The 5,439-nt window shown below is 50.0% G+C and overlaps 1 long non-coding RNA gene across 1 annotated transcript; it reads left to right on the forward strand.

Moving 5' to 3' along the window:
* Window positions 1–1,921: 1,921 nt before the first annotated feature.
* Window positions 1,922–3,993, forward strand: LOC116088696. The gene is made up of 3 exons (XR_004117981.1): window positions 1,922–2,318; window positions 3,523–3,678; window positions 3,950–3,993. It is a non-coding gene; the product is annotated as an uncharacterized LOC116088696 (long non-coding RNA).
* The last annotated feature ends 1,446 nt before the right edge of the window (window positions 3,994–5,439 follow it).

A 5,439-nucleotide genomic window follows, 5' to 3' on the forward strand; every position in this document is an offset into this window, starting at 1 on the left:
AAAAAAAAAAAAAAAAAAGGGAGAGTTTAGCATGACACTATGGGTGGGTGTAGAAGAGCTTAGCACGACACTGTGGGTGGGTGTAGGTGCACCCTAACCCTGCTCACACAGATAGGCTAAAGCAGTGTGCCCGCCTACTCTAACATCCCTACAAGTCTGCAATGAGTTTCTAAGATGGATCTTGCAGGAGTTAAGGCACAGGCTTGAAGTCTGCTTTTCTGTTTTGTCCTCTTTTCTATCCTTTTCATTTGCTTGCTCCTTGGACACAGTAAGCCGTACAGCCTGGGCTAGCCTCCAATTTGCCACAGTCTTCCTGAGGCAGCTAGCTCCTTGGTTTGCTGAGATGGAGCAGGGTCTCACAGGTAGCACAGGTTTGTCCTCAGACTTCAAATGTAGTCAAGAATGACCGGGGACCCCTAATCTTCCTCCTGTTACCTTCCACATACTGGGATTACAAATAGGTGTTACCATGCCTGGCTTCACATAGATTTTTAAGTTTTGTCTTTTTTGTATTTTTAATTCATGTGTGTGTGTGTATGTGGGTGTGTGTGTGTGTGTGTTCATGAGCACATGGGCCATGTATGTGCAAGTGTTCTTGGAGTACCAGATCTCCTCTCCTGGAGATGGAGTTACAGGTAGCTATGATCTGTTCTGTGTGGATGCTGGGAACTAAACTCCAGTGCCCTGGAAAAACAGCATGTGCTCTTTTGTTTTGTTTTGTTTGTTTTGTTTTCAAGACAGGGTTTCTCTGTGAAGGCCTGGCTGTCCTGGAACTCACTCTGTAGACAAGGCTGGCCTCAACTTAGAAATCCACCTGCCTCTGCCTCCCAAGTACTGGGATTAAAGGTGTGTGCCACCACTGCCTGGCCAGCATGTACTCTTTTTTTTTTTGAGACATGGTTTCTCTGTATAACCCTGGCTGTCCTGGAACTCACTCTGTATACCAGGCTGGCCTAGAACTCAGAAGCCGCAGCCGCCGCCGCCGCCGCCACCACCACCACCCGGCTCAGCAGGTACTCTTAACTGCTAAGCCATTCCCTCCTCCAGCCCTTTCTCTTCTCCCTCTCCCTCTTTCTCTCCTTCTTTCGTTCTCTCAAATACTTATACTCCCCTGTCCAGTCCTTTCTTTTTATACCATTTGAAATGAAATGAGTCAGGGGATGTAGTTTAGTTTCACTAGATTTACTGTCATAAAATGCACCACATAAAACTAGGCATGAGGCTAGGGAGGTGAGCCAGTGGGTATCAGTGCTTGATGTATAAGGATGAGGACCTAAGTTTGAATCCTCAGCACCCCAGGAAAAAGCAGGGCATGGCTGCATACTCACAAGTGTGGCCCTGGCACAGTGGGGAAGATAGCAAGAGGGTCCCTGGAGCTTGGGGCTATAGCTCCAGGTTCAATGAGAGACCCTACCTCAGGGTAGGAAGACTCACATCCTCCTATGGCCTCTGTGTGTACAAAGAAGTGTGTACTCACTGCTGCACACCCCTGTGTGTAACACATCATAACACAGACACACATACACACACACACACACACACACACACACACACACCTCGTTGAAGAGTTCTTTATAAATTGAGTTCCATTCAATTTCCATGATGTGGAGCCTATCTCGGATGATTAGGTGGAGGGGCTGAGGAGAGCAGTGAGTCAAATGTCCAGGAAGGGTAAAGAGAGGAACATTGGGCCGGGCGGTGGTGGCGCACGCCTTTAATCCCAGCACTTGGGAGGCAGAGGCAGGCGGATTTCTGAGTTCAAGGCCAGCCTGGTCTACAGAGTGAGTTCCAGGACAGCCCGGGCTACACAGAGAAACTCTGTCTCCAAAAACTGGAAAAAAAAAAAAAAGAGAGAGAGGAACACTGGAGGATGGGGCACTCGACAGAAACAAGTCGAGGAAAAGTATGTTCTGACTGGTGTTTTAGAGACCTGTCAGTACACTGTGGCAGGAAGGCATGGTGACAGTTGTTCATGTCACAGCAAGTGGGAAGCAGAGGTCACAGCTGGAACCAAGGGTAAATATGGCCTACAAAAACCCTGTACCAGAGACCTATTTCTGCCAGCCAAGCCCCACTTCCTCCTGGCTCCACAAACTTCAGAATGATCCTACAAGCTGGGGACTGGGTGTTCACAAGTATAAGCCTGTGAAGAAGATTCCAGATTTAAGCCATAACTTCAGAGAAGGAGCTGGGGACTGGGGACCAGGAGAGGCACCATGGGAGACAGCACAGGATAGATGGAAGAGGAACTCTGTGTCCTGTGATGCAACTACGTACGATGTGACCCAGAACCGCATTAGGTTGCATCGGCAGTCATGGTAAGCCAGATACCATACTGGCCAGCATCCCTCCGTGGGCCACTGATTACCTTTTGTTGTTTTTAAAGAAAATTTCTCACTATGTAGCTTTGGCTGTCCTGGAGCTTGTTATGTTGACCAGGCTGGCCTCAAACTCACAGAGCCAGCTGCCTCTGTCTCAGGAGTGCTGGGATTAAAGGCTTGCACCACCACCACCTGGCCCAATAGTATAATTGCATTTCTTGTTTGTCTGTTTGTCTCTCTGTATATGTATGTATGTATGTATGTATGTATGTATGTATGTATGTCTTTGTGTGTGTGTATCTCTATCTCTCATTCTTTCTTTGTATGGGTGTCTGTCTCTCCCTGTCTCTGGGTGTATGTGTGTGTCTCTGGCTCTCTGTGGCTCTATGTCTCCCCCTGTCTTTGTCTCTGGCTCTGGCTCTTTGTGTGTGTGTGTGTGTGTGTGTGTGTGTGTGTGTCTCTCTGTCTCTTTCCTCTTTGTTTCTGGCTCTCTCTCTTTATGTGTGTGTGTGTGTGTGTGTCTCTGTCTCTTTCCTCTTTGTTTCTGGCTCTCTCTCTTTATGTGTGTGTGTGTGTGTGTGTGTGTGTGTGTGTGTGTGTGTTGCCACGGCCCATGTGTAGAGGTTAGACCACAACATGCAGCAATCAGTTTTCTCCTACCATGTTGGTCCTGGGGATTAGACTCTGATCATCAGACTTGGAAGCAAGTGCCCTTCCCCATTGAGCTGTCTCATTGGCCTCAACTTTAAATTATCCCCACTTGGAACTAGAGACAGACAGAATGCAAATCCCAGAGTCAGGGATTGCTCCTGTGATCTTGAAGAACTTGCGCGAGCGTGCGAGCACGCGCGCACAACACACACACACACACACACACACACACGTGCACACGCGCAAAGCTTGGTAAGGCAGAGCAGGTTGAGACCTGGAGACTCACTGGGCACACACCTGAGGCTTAGGTGACTCCCCTGCTCCCTGCCAGGTTCCTGACCTGGAACACATGCCACACTCCTCACATAAAGAAATGTGTCCTGTGGTCCTGTAGGCTCAAAACAGAGTTCTCTATGCTAATGAGGTACCTTGAGGCCGGGCTTAGCCAATAAGCTTTCCTTCCCAGACATTCTTCCCTGAGAAAGATATTTAACCTCAGGTCCATCCTGAGAAGTGGGTACAATACGCATCCTTTCTCTACCATAAACAGCCAAAACACTGTTTAGAACCATGGACTCTCTCTTTCATCAAGAGCCGCAGTGGGGAGCGGAGAAGGCATTCCACTACAGAGGCGCAGCTGAATTCTCTGGTAGAAGGCTTCTCTGCGCTCCCAGCCACAGCTGCCACCAAGCCTGCCATCACCAAGGTAAAGAATCACCCCGTGGGACAAGCCGAAGCTCCCCTCACCCCACTCCATCCCTCACCACCACCGCTGTCCCGCCCCCCCACCCCCAGGCTAAACACTGTCCCCAGCCCACAGGCCCCCAACTCTGTTCTCTGCTCTGTTCAAACTCCCAGCGGCCCATGGATGTCCAAGAGTCTGAGAACCCCAGACCCGGGCCTCTTTGCTGGCCCAGGGACCCCTGAACTAGGTCCAGATTTCCCACATCTCAGACTTTCCCACCCCCACCCCTCAGGTGGTGTCTCAGCGCTTCCCTACAGCCCAGCACCCCACCCCTACCCAACCCACGCGGCAGCGGTGGCATGGAGTAAACGCATTCAAAATCCCAGCGTTCTGCTTCCCCAAGAGGCCGTGCCCAGTAGTGGGGGTGGACGTAGACCCACACCTCTGCCCCTGGGAGAGAAGATGTAATAAACATAGACCCAGTTCTCCGTAGGGAAGCTGGGGTCCCTAGTGGCATCAGATGCTTGCTTCTCCTCTTACTCCAGGAGCAGAACTACGACAAACCTCCTAGGGTGAGCACAAACACACAAACGGAACCATCTACCCCAGCCTCTATGCTGGGGATGAAACCCAGTCCCCAGCCACCTTCTTAGCACAGTGGGTTTATCTGGGGCCCAAGGTCTTCTTAGGATTACCCCGAGTCTGCAAGAGTCTGCAACCGTTATCGGTGCCCTGTCCTCCCAGCCCAGTTGAGCCTGTAGATTGTCCTGTATCAAAAAAGTTAACTCTAGGGCTGGAGAGATGACTCGGTGGTTAAGAGCACTGACTGCTCTTCCGTAGGTCCTGAGTTCAAATCCCAGCAACCACATGGTGGCTCACAACCACCTGTAATGAGATCTGACGCCCTCTTCTGGTGCATCTGAAGTCAGCTACGGTGTACTTACTTATAATAATAAACATATATTCGGGTCAGAGAGAGTGGGGCCAGAGCGAGCAAAGGTCCTGAGTTCAATTCCCAGTAAGCACATAATGGCTCACTGCTACTGGATACTCAATAAATAAATCTTTTTTTTTAAAAAAAAAAAGGTTACTTCTAGCACTAAGGATAGTCAGCCTAGATGCCGCACAGGCGTCCACTGTTCCTCTGCATTACTAGAGAAATGGCTCCCAAAGGCCTGCTAAAGCGGGCGGTGGTGACGCACGCCTTTAATCCCAGCATCGGGAGGCAGAGGCAGGAGGATTTCTGAGTTGGAGGCCAGCCTGGTCTACAGAGTGAGTTCCAGGACAGCCAGGGCTACACAGAGAAACCCTCGGAAAAAAACAAACAAACAAAAAAGACAGACCTGCTAAATTGGGGTCCTGAAGCACCAATGGCAATAGAGAGGTAGTGGGTGGGGTAACCTGGAGTAGCAAATGTCTGTAATCCTAGCTCTTGAGAGGCTAAGACAGGAAGATCAGAGTGGGAGACCAGCCTGAACTATGTAACAAGAACACTGATCCCCTGCCCCCCAAATAAATTAGAAACCCACTAATTCAAACTCAGCATCATCTTCCTGTATCATGCCCCAAAGTTCAGTTCCCATAAGCACTCACAGCTCCGCGGCTGCATCTGCACCTACCTACATATCTTCGTCTTAAACCAAGGCAGTTATCCTTCACCTCCTCTGTACCTACAACATCACCTATATTCAGCTTGCCAGAACTCAGGACCTCCAGGACCCTTGCACTGCAAGTACCTGTGACATCATCAGCTGCCCACAACCTCCTGTGACCTCACCACCT

Source organism: Mastomys coucha, unplaced genomic scaffold, assembly GCF_008632895.1.
Source record: "Mastomys coucha isolate ucsf_1 unplaced genomic scaffold, UCSF_Mcou_1 pScaffold14, whole genome shotgun sequence".
Classification (NCBI taxonomy): domain Eukaryota; kingdom Metazoa; phylum Chordata; class Mammalia; order Rodentia; family Muridae; genus Mastomys; species Mastomys coucha.